Source organism: Oncorhynchus gorbuscha, unplaced genomic scaffold, assembly GCF_021184085.1.
Source record: "Oncorhynchus gorbuscha isolate QuinsamMale2020 ecotype Even-year unplaced genomic scaffold, OgorEven_v1.0 Un_scaffold_2291, whole genome shotgun sequence".
Lineage (NCBI taxonomy): Eukaryota > Metazoa > Chordata > Actinopteri > Salmoniformes > Salmonidae > Oncorhynchus > Oncorhynchus gorbuscha.
In genome coordinates, this window is record NW_025746844.1 from 29,489 (window position 1) to 40,869 (window position 11,381).

The following is an 11,381-nucleotide window of genomic DNA, read 5'->3' on the forward strand; positions in this document are numbered from 1 at the left end:
CAGAGAGTTGTAGCAACAACAGAGAGCTGTAGCAACAACAGAGAGCTGTAGCAATAACAGAGAGCTATGGCAACAACAGAGAGTTGTAGCAACAACAGAGAGCTGTAGTATGCCATAGACAAAGATAGGATGCGAAGTTACAGCATGTACACACTACACTCTTAGTGTCAGGTTTCACACATGTGATGGTGACTGTCAGAGAGTAGCTGGGTCTTTGCTGCGTATTTCCGTGTTCATGACTAGATGTACTTTATCATGAAAGGACATACGAGAGCGATTGGTTCGATCGAATGGAAAGTTTTCAGCTCGTGATACACTTTTTATGTTGCATGAAGGGGAGGGTTTATCGAACAGGTTTCACACCGACACGACGTCACTGGAAAATATTCAGCTTCTTTGAGGTGGTCGTTGTAGATAGCAACACCTAAACAGCATCACATGGGGGGGCAGGGGAGCCTAGTGGTTAGAGCGTTGGACTAGTAACCAGACTAACTAGCAGCACATGGTCAAAGTCAACCTACTGCAACATCATTACACACAACATGAACAACCAAACAATAATGTTGATGTCAGATCCTCTTGATATCTTGAGACAGAGGATCTTGAGACAGAGGCCTATCTTGAGACAGAGGCCTATCTTGAGACAGAGGCCTATCTTGAGACAGAGGCCTATCTTGAGACAGAGGCCTATCTTGAGACAGAGGCCTATCTTGAGACAGAGGCCTATCTTGAGACAGAGGCCTATCTTGAGACAGAGGCCTATCTTGAGACAGAGGCCTATCTTGAGACAGAGGCCTATCTTGAGACAGAGGCCTATCTTGAGACAGAGGCCTATCTTGAGACAGCCTATCTTGAGACAGCCTATCTTGAGACAGAGGCCTATCTTGAGACAGAGGCCTATCTTGAGACAGAGGCCTATCTTGAGACAGAGCCTATCTTGAGACAGAGGCCTATCTTGAGACAGAGAGACCTATCTTGAGACAGAGGCCTATCTTGAGACAGAGACCTATCTTGAGACAGAGGCCTATCTTGAGACAGAGGCCTATCTTGAGACAGAGGCCTATCTTGAGACAGAGGCCTATCTTGAGACAGAGGCCTATCTTGAGACAGAGGCCTATCTTGAGACAGAGACAGACCTATCTTGAGACAGAGGCCTATCTTGAGACATCTTGAGAGGCCTATCTTGAGACAGAGGCCTATCTTGAGACAGAGGCCTATCTTGAGACAGAGGCCTATCTTGAGACAGAGGCCTATCTTGAGACAGAGGCCTATCTTGAGACAGAGGCCTATCTTGAGACAGAGGCCTATCTTGAGACAGAGGAGAGCCTATCTTGAGACAGAGGCCTATCTTGAGACAGAGGCCTATCTTGAGACAGAGGCCTATCTTGAGACAGAGGCCTATCTTGAGACAGAGGCCTATCTTGAGACAGAGGCCTATCTTGAGACAGAGGCCTATCTTGAGACAGAGGCCTATCTTGAGACAGAGGCCTATCTTGAGACAGAGGCCTATCTTGAGACAGAGGCCTATCTTGAGACAGAGGCCTATCTTGAGACCTATCTTGAGACAGAGGCCTATCTTGAGACAGAGGCCTATCTTGAGACAGAGGCCTATCTTGAGACAGAGGCCTATCTTGAGACAGAGGCCTATCTTGAGACAGAGGCCTATCTTGAGACAGAGGCCTATCTTGAGACAGAGGCCTATCTTGAGACAGAGGCCTATCTTGAGACAGAGGCCTATCTTGAGACAGAGGCCTATCTTGAGACAGAGGCCTATCTTGAGACAGAGGCCTATCTTGAGACAGAGGCCTATCTTGAGACAGAGGCCTATCTTGAGACAGAGGCCTATCTTGAGACAGGCCTATCTTGAGACAGAGGCCTATCTTGAGACAGAGGCCTATCTTGAGACAGAGGCCTATCTTGAGACAGAGGCCTATCTTGAGACAGAGGCCTATCTTGAGACAGAGGCCTATCTTGAGACAGAGGCCTATCTTGAGACAGAGGCCTATCTTGAGACAGAGCCTATCTTGAGACAGAGGCCTATCTTGAGACAGAGGCCTATCTTGAGACAGAGGCCTATCTTGAGACAGAGGCCTATCTTGAGACAGAGGCCTATCTTGAGACAGAGGCCTATCTTGAGACAGAGGCCTATCTTGAGACAGAGGCCTATCTTGAGACAGAGGCCTATCTTGAGACAGAGGCCTATCTGAGACAGAGGCCTATCTTGAGACAGAGGCCTATCTTGAGACAGAGGCCTATCTTGAGACAGAGGCCTATCTTGAGACAGAGGCCTATCTTGAGCCTATCTTGAGACAGAGGCCTATCTTGAGACAGAGGCCTATCTTGAGACAGAGGCCTATCTTGAGACAGAGGCCTATCTTGAGACAGAGGCCTATCTTGAGACAGAGGCCTATCTTGAGACAGAGAGGCCTATCTTGAGACAGAGGCCTATCTTGAGACAGAGGCCTATCTTGAGACAGAGGCCTATCTTGAGACAGAGGCCTATCTTGAGACAGAGGCCTATCTTGAGACAGAGGCCTATCTTGAGACAGAGGCCTATCTTGAGACAGAGGCCTATCTTGAGACAGAGGCCTATCTTGAGACAGAGGCCTATCTTGAGACAGAGGCCTATCTTGAGACAGAGGCCTATCTTGAGACAGAGGCCTATCTTGAGACAGAGGCCTATCTTGAGACAGAGGCCTATCTTGAGACAGAGGCCTATCTTGAGACAGAGGCCTATCTTGAGACAGAGGCCTATCTTGAGACAGAGGCCTATCTTGAGACAGAGGCCTATCTTGAGACAGAGGCCTATCTTGAGACAGAGGCCTATCTTGAGACAGAGGCCTATCTTGAGACAGAGGCCTATCTTGAGACAGAGGCCTATCTTGAGACAGAGGCCTATCTTGAGACAGAGGCCTATCTTGAGACAGAGGCCTATCTTGAGACAGAGGCCTATCTTGAGACAGAGGCCTATCTTGAGACAGAGGCCTATCTTGAGACAGAGGCCTATCTTGAGACAGAGGCCTATCTTGAGACAGAGGCCTATCTTGAGACAGAGGCCTATCTTGAGACAGAGGCCTATCTTGAGACAGAGGCCTATCTTGAGACAGAGGCCTATCTTGAGACAGAGGCCTATCTTGAGACAGAGGCCTATCTTGAGACAGAGGCCTATCTTGAGACAGAGGCCTATCTTGAGACAGAGGCCTATCTTGAGACAGAGGCCTATCTTGAGACAGAGGCCTATCTTGAGACAGAGGCCTATCTTGAGACAGAGGCCTATCTTGAGACAGAGGCCTATCTTGAGACAGAGGCCTATCTTGAGACAGAGGCCTATCTTGAGACAGAGGCCTATCTTGAGACAGAGGCCTATCTTGAGACAGAGGCCTATCTTGAGACAGAGGCCTATCTTGAGACAGAGGCCTATCTTGAGACAGAGGCCTATCTTGAGACAGAGGCCTATCTTGAGACAGAGGCCTATCTTGAGACAGAGGCCTATCTTGAGACAGAGGTCTATCTTGAGACAGAGGCCTATCATGTGACAGAGACCTATCATGTGACTTGACTAAAACCATGTGATCAAAGGTCATGCAGATGTTGATGAAGTCGCTGCAGTTGCTTCTCACCAACTGGACCATGTCACCATCACCTGCATTGTGGGAGGGACTATTTGTCAACCAATCATTGGGCTGTTTTTGTTTGACCTATTGGAACGTGGTGACAGACGTGACTGAAACAGGAACCTCCTTGTCGTGATTCTCAAGCTTTATGGGATATAAATGAAAGTGATATTTAAGACCTCTCTCTAACCAATTAACTCTATACACGTTATGTTTTCAGTTTGTCAGTGAGTGATATGGGGCTATAATAACGTTTATTTACACATTTATAAAGAAAAACCTTTAGAAACACCAGCAGCTGTGTTGACACTGTCATGTTGAAACAGCCAGAAACTACAACCAGAAACTACAATAACCATGATGCTCTATAGAGGATGTGTTGACACTGTCATGTTGATCTGAGTCTTGCTGTTGTAAAACCACTACAGTGTCCATCTTTCTGCTGTGGCAGATGAACCTCCCTCAACTTCTCTCACCCACTTTCATCTCCAGTTGGCAGCCAGACTTGAAGGTAGCCAGAAACTACAACCAGAAACTACAATGACCATGATGCTCTGCAGTGGATGAGACGGTACATCCAAGCCAGATGTATTTTAACAGCTAAACCAAATGTAGTTCTTTGTCTTTGTGGATGTATTTCTGTTTCTAACAATCTCTTTTTATTCAGGATTAGTAGGACAACAAATAGGACATAAACAGAGTGAGAAATTCACTCAGAGTGAAAGTTCAGCAACACCATGGCAACGGCAACAGGAAGTCAGTGTGGGTTTCCTGTGTACTGTGTGAGGGTGTGCATATGATGATTGCATATGTATGCCGAGTCCTTTTTGTGTAGCTGTGGTTTACTCAGCTAGTGCTGCTGCTCTGTAGGGAGGGGTTAAGGGGGGGCTGGGTTTCAGGTCTGAGGGGTTAAGGGGGCTGGGTTTCAGGTCTGAGGGGTTAAGGGGGGCTGGGTTTCAGGTCTGTGGGGTTAAGGGGGCTGGGTTTCAGGTCTGTGGGGTAAGGGGGCTGGGAGGGGTTAAGGGGGCTGGGTTTCAGGGGTTAAGGGGGGTTGGGTTTCAGGTCTGAGGGGTTAAGGGGGGTTGGGTTTCAGGTCTGAGGGGTTAAGGGGGGCTGGGTTTCAGGTCTGAGGGGTTAAGGGGGGCTGGGTTTCAGGTCTGAGGGGTTAAGGGGGTTGGGTTTCAGGTCTGAGGGGTTAAGGGGGGCTGGGTTTCAGGTCTGAGGGGTTAAGGGGGTTGGGTTTCAGGTCTGAGGGGTTAAGGGGGCTGGGTTTCAGGTCTGAGGGGTTAAGGGGGTTGGGTTTCAGGTCTGAGGGGTTAAGGGGGCCTGGGTTTCAGGTTTGAGGGGTTAAGGGGGGTTGGGTTTCAGGTCTGAGGGGTTAAGGGGGGCTGGGTTTCAGGTCTGAGGGGTTAAGGGGGCTGGGTTTCAGGTCTGAGGGGTTAAGGGGGCTGGGTTTCAGGTCTGAGGGGTTAAGGGGGCTGGGTTTCAGGTCTGAGGGGTTAAGGGGGCTGGGTTTCAGGGGTTAAGGGGGGTTGGGTTTCAGGTCTGAGGGGTTATAATATATAATATATGCCATTTAGCAGACGCTTTTATCCAAAGCGACTTACAGTCATGTGTGCATACATTCTACGTATGGGTGGTCCCGGGAATCGAACCCACTACCCTGGCGTTACAAGCGCCATGCTCTACCAACTGAGCTACAGAAGGACCAGGGGGCCTGGGTTTCAGGTCTGAGGGGTTAAGGGGGGCTGGGTTTCAGGTCTGAGGGGTTAAGGGGGGCTGGGTTTCAGGTCTGAGGGGTTAAGGGGGCTGGGTTTCAGGTCTGAGGGGTTAAGGGGGGTTGGGTTTCAGGTCTGAGGGGTTAAGGAGGGGCTGGGTTTCAGGTCTGAGGGGTTAAGGGGGGCTGGGTTTCAGGTCTGAGGGGTTAAGGGGGCTGGGTTTCAGGTCTGAGGGGTTAAGGGGGGCTGGGTTTCAGGTCTGAGGGGTTAGGGGGGGCCTGTGGAGGAGTATCAGAGTAGCTGGGTCTGTCAGTATCAGTAACAGAGTAGCTGGGTCTCTCTCTCTCTCTCTCTCTGTCTCCCCATCTCTCTCTCTCTCTCTCTCTGACTCCTGCTCCATCACTCTCTCTTACTCCACCTACCCCTCTCTCTCTGCCCCCATCTCTCTCTCTGTCTGGTCTCCCCTCTCACACACACACACCAGCGTAAGCCACAGTAGCTGACCAAGTGACGTGTGACAGTGATGGAAAACAATTGTGGTTTCTGCAGGTCTGCACCAAACCACCTCCTCCCTCCCAGAGGACAGAGAGGCAGAGGTAACACACACACACACACACACACACACACACACACACACACACACACACACACACACACACACACACACACACACACACACACACACACACACACACACACACACACACACACACACACACACACACACACACACACACACACACACACACACACACAAACATTTGCAGGGCCACAGTAGCGCTGGTGAAGCAGTTGACACTTGACACGAAGATAGAACTGATTGTGGTTTGTACAGACTTGAATTTACATTTAAGTCATTTAGCAGACGCTCTTATCCAGAGCGACTTACAAATTGGTGCATTCACCTTATGACATCCAGTGGAACAGTCACTTTACAATAGTGCATCTAAATCTTAAGGGGGGATACTTATCCTATCCTAGGTATTCCTTAAAGAGGTGGGGTTTCAGGTGTCTCCGGAAGGTGGTGATTGACTTGGCGTCGTGAGGGAGTTTGTTCCACCATTGAATAACCTTGAACCCCTCAGTCCTCCCCTCAACCCTGAAACCCAGGCCCCCCTTAACCCCTCAGTCCTCCCCTCAGACCTGAAACCCAGGCCCCCCTTAACCCCTCAGACCTGAAACCCAGGCCCCCCCTTAACCCCTCAGACCTGAAACCCAGCCCCCTTAACCCCTCAGACCTGAAACCCAGCCCCCTCAGACCTGAAAAGCCCCCTCAGACCTGAAACCCAGCCCCCCTTAACCCCTCAGACCTGAAACCCAGCCCCCTTAACCCCTCAGACCTGAAACCCCCTCAGACCTGAAACCCAGGCCCCCTTAACCCCTCAGACCTGAAACCCAGGCCCCCTTAACCCCTCAGACCTGAAACCCAGGCGCCCCCTTAACCCCTCAGTCCTCCCCTCAGACCTGAAACCCAGGCCCCCTTATTAACCCCTCGCTCCTCCCCTCAGACCTGAAACCCAGGCCCCCTTAACCCCTCAGACCTGAAACCCAGGCACCCCTTAACCCCTCAGACCTGAAACCCAGGCCCCCTTAACCCCTCAGACCTGAAACCCAGGCCCCCTTAACCCCTCAGTCCTCCCATCAGACCTGAAACCCAGGCCCCCTTAACCCCTCAGTCCTCCCATCAGACCTGAAACCCAGGCCCCCTTAACCCCTAGTCAGTCCTCCCCCCCTTACCTTAACCCCTCAGTCCTCCCCTCAGACCTGAAACCCAGGCCCACCTTAACCCCTCAGACCTGAAACCCTCTTAACCCCTCAGTCCTCCCCTCAGACCTGAAACACAGGCCCCCTTAACCCCTCAGTCCTTCCCTCAGACCTGAAACCCAGGCCCCCTTAACCCCTCAGTCCTCCCCTCTGACCTGAAATCCAGGCCCCCCTTAACCCCTCAGACATGAAACCCAGGCCCCCCTAAACCCCTCAGTCCTCCCCTCTGACCTGAAACACATGTAAACATAAACATACATTGACCACTACTAATGTTGATAAGTCTGATATTATGATGTTGGCATTACAGTACTCATATAAGAGCTAGTCACTGATTGGCTGAGAGAACACACTCAGTACACAGGAAACCCACACTGACTTCCTGTTGTTGTTGCCATGGTGATGTCATTCAGCCTGAGGAAGAGAGTCCAAACATTGTTATTACAAATTAATCTGTCACATAAATCTCTCCCCTTCACACATACTGACCAGAGTGTGGATGTTACCCTATGGGCTACTGTTCATTGATAAACACAGAGATCCTTCATCTGATTGTTGTAACTAGTACTGTTTAACACTGGGCATATAGCACATACTCCAATGCATCTTGGGTATTGTAGTTAACTATTATCTCCACCATTGTTAATTGTTTTAAATACAAAGATCCATCATGAAAAGTAACATAGATTCAGAATCTCTAGTCACGTTGTGTCCTTTGACCTCGTGGGTCTCCATGACAACAGTGTTGTGGTGTGAACCACAGGACCAGGGACAACAACGGTCTGTTCCTGTTTAAAGAGGGACCAAGATGTCAGTCTCTAAAAGTCACACCCCCTAAACTAGATGACATCATAACTAGTTCATATCGACTGGCTCAGGATTTATATTGTTATTCTAATCCACTAAACTACAGGTTTGATGCTTTCTGACTAAAGCTGATTGGTCAACTTTAGGCCTCTGTCTCTGAAGATTTACTTCAAAATCAACGTGTAATCTGCATAGACAGGATGTTTTGAGTTTGTTTTTTAAAAATATGTTGAATTGATCGCCCTCTGATGCCCATCAGTGTTGCTCAATGTAAAACCACCTCAAACAAGCTGAATGGTTTTCATTGCCGTCACCTTTGTTGTGAAACCTGTCGACCTCGATGCTCGACCCTCCTCTTCCTGTCACAATATGGGTTTCAGAGAAAAGGACCCCGAGCTGAAAACTTTCCACTCGATCGAACCAATCGCTGCTCGTATGTCCTTTCATGGTAAAGTACATCTAGTCATGAACACGGAAATACGCAGCAAAGACCCAGCTACTCTCTGACAGTCACCATCAGACCACGAGATGGACAGGCTGTGTGTCGCTCTGATTACATTCCTATGTGAGTATCTTTTTACTGGGCCTTATAGCTGGATGATAGATGATTACAAGATGTGGTTTTATGGTTGAACAGATTTGTTATGTTATTATTGTGATGTTGTGATGACTGTGGAAAAGACATGACGTTAATATTTTCACGAGGAGAAGTTTATGATGTCAAAATGACATTCTGTGATTCATCCTAACACTGTTCCTCTGCTACCTGTAGGTGCTGTTTCCTCCAGTCAGTTCATCCTAACACTGTTCCTCTGCTACCTGTAGGTGCTGTTTCCTCCAGTCAGTTCATCCTAACACTGTTCCTCTGCTACCTGTAGGTGCTGTTTCCTCCAGTCAGTTCATCCTAACACTGTTCCTCTGCTACCTGTAGGTGCTGTTTCCTCCAGTCAGGATGGGATCTCTGCAGCAGAGGTGGAGCTGAGAGTCAGACCAGGAGACAACATCACTCTCTACTGTGACTGTACCAGAACTACTGGAGTTTACATTATCTGGTATAGGAACTGTTCTCACAAGTACCAGCCTCCTCTAGTTATTTCAACTAAGTTGTTTAGTTACATCTCTCCCCCTGGATATAATCTGGAGTGGAACCCCTCTAACAAGTCCTATGATCTACTGATTGAGAACATCACTGAATCTGACCTGGGACTCTACTACTGTGGGACTGTGGAGAAGAAGGTAGTGGATGATGAAGGTAAAGAAATTGAACAGAAAGAGTTGCACCACTATGGAAACATCACCACTAGGATTTCACTTGGTAAGAACAGTTATTATTCTGTCTTTATCTTCTGTCTGTATCTTTGGTGTTATTCATATTATATTAGTATTGGTGTGTCTGGGTTCCTTGAACGAGAGGTTGAGTTGGAAGGAACGCCAAAGAATGCAACTGATTTTGAATGAACCCTCTGAGACTAATCTAAACTCATCAAATGTCTCCTCAAATTCATGTTTAAACAACCAAGAGTCATGACTAACAATATATTATTGAGAAGATCTTGATTGTTTCTAATAGTGTAGTTCTGTTTCTGTTCAATGTTGTGTCCAGACATCAGTCCTCCTGAGTCCTCCTCCTCCTCCCCTCCTCCTGTAGACTGTGGGCTGTGTTGGATGTTGCTGTTCAGTCTGTGTCCTGTGTCTGCTCTCCTCTCCTTTGCCTGTGTCTACTCCTTCTGCAGAACAACAGGTGAACTCACTCTCACTTTCTCAGTCAGGATTCACTTTTTTACTAATTTTATTTTAAGTCTGGACATTCCTAATCAATCTTAGATATTTTGCAAATCATTTCATTTTTTAAAGCATTTTGACCACAATAAGTAAACATCTACTATCTTTTAACTGATGTGTCCTAGTTTAACCTCAAACTTGGTGTTTTAATGGTGATAACTCTTCCTCTGCAGCTCCAACTGAGACTCAGGTTCCTTTGAACAGGACGACCACCAGGGGAAGTGACAGCAGAGAGCAGACTACAGTCAGAGTGGGTGTTGTAGTTTTATTTTGGGTGGCCATCTTGATTTGGAGTCCACGTGTTTGGAAACCCTACCCTATTCACATAGTATTTTTTCAAATGCATTTATAATAAATAAAAACGGAAGATAGCAACAAAACATATTGTATAATCTTAATGGTTATATTTCAATAATATTAACAGAATATTTAAATAATCTCTCACTTTCTCTCTCCTTCGGACTCTATCTCTGCCTCTTCTTCTGTCTCTATCTCTCACAATCTCTCTCTCTCTCTCTCTCTCTCTCTCTCTCTCTCTCTCTCTCTCTCTCTCTCTCTCTCTCTCTCTCTCTCTCTCTCTCTCTCTCTCTCTCTCAATCTCTCTCTCTCTGTGTCTCTCTCTCTCTCTCTCTCTCTCTCTCTCTCTCTCTCTCTCTCTCTCTCTCTCTCTCTCTCTCTCTCCTCTCAATACCATCTGTGAGACCTCTCCATCTCTCTCTCTCTCTCTCTCTCCTCTCTCTCTCTCTCTCTGTCTCTCTCTCTCTCTCTCTCTCTCTGTGTCTCTCTCTCCATCTCTCTGTCTCTCTGTGTCTCTCTCTCTCTCTGTCTCTCCCTCTCTGTCTCTCTCTCTCTCTCTCTCTCTCTGTCTCTCTCTCTCTCTCTCTCCATCTCTCTCTCTCTCTCTCTCTCTCTCTACCTCTCCCTCTCTCTCTCTCTCTCTCTCTCTCTCTCTCTCTCTCTCTCTCTCTACCAGCCTCTCTCTCTCTCTCTCTCTCTCTCTCTCTCTCCTCTCTCTCTCTCTCTCTCTCTCTCTCTCTCCTCTCTCTCTCTCTCTCTCTCTCTCTCTCTCTCTCTCTCTCTCTCTCTCTCTCTCTCTCTCTCTCTCTCTCTCTCTCTCTCTCTCTCTCTCTCTCTGTCTCTCTCTCTCTCTCTCTCTCTCCCTCTCTCTCTCCCTCTCTCTCTCTCTCTCTCTCTCTCTCTCTCTCTCTCTCTCTCTCTCAGGAGGAAGGAGATCTGTACCTACTCAGCCATCAATACCAGCAGAGTGTGAGACATAAACCATCCATCAATACCAGCAGAGTGTGAGACCTATACCACCCATCAATGGACCATCAATAACAGCAGGGTGTGAGACCTATACCATCCATCAATACCTGCAGGGTGTGAGACATAAACCATCCATCAATACCTGCAGAGTGTGAGACCTATACCATCCATCAATACCAGCAAGTGAGAGAAGAGTGTGAGACCTATACCATCCATCAATACCAGAGAGTGAGACCTATACCAGCCTCTGACTTCAGTACCTACTCAGCCATCAATACCAGCAGAGACCTGTACCATCCATCAATACCACAGTGTGAGACCTAAACCATCCATCAATACCAGCAGAGTGTGAGACCTATACCATCCATCAATACCAGCAGAGTGTGAGACCTATACCATCCATCAATACCAGCAGAGTGTGAGACCTATA

At 48.0% G+C, this 11,381-nt stretch overlaps 1 long non-coding RNA gene across 1 annotated transcript; it reads left to right on the forward strand.

Annotated features, from left to right (window-relative positions):
* Positions 1-8,642: 8,642 nt before the first annotated feature.
* On the forward strand, positions 8,643-9,927 carry LOC124025591. Its single transcript, XR_006837204.1, has 3 exons — positions 8,643-9,218; positions 9,507-9,644; positions 9,859-9,927. It is a non-coding gene; the product is annotated as an uncharacterized LOC124025591 (long non-coding RNA).
* The last annotated feature ends 1,454 nt before the right edge of the window (positions 9,928-11,381 follow it).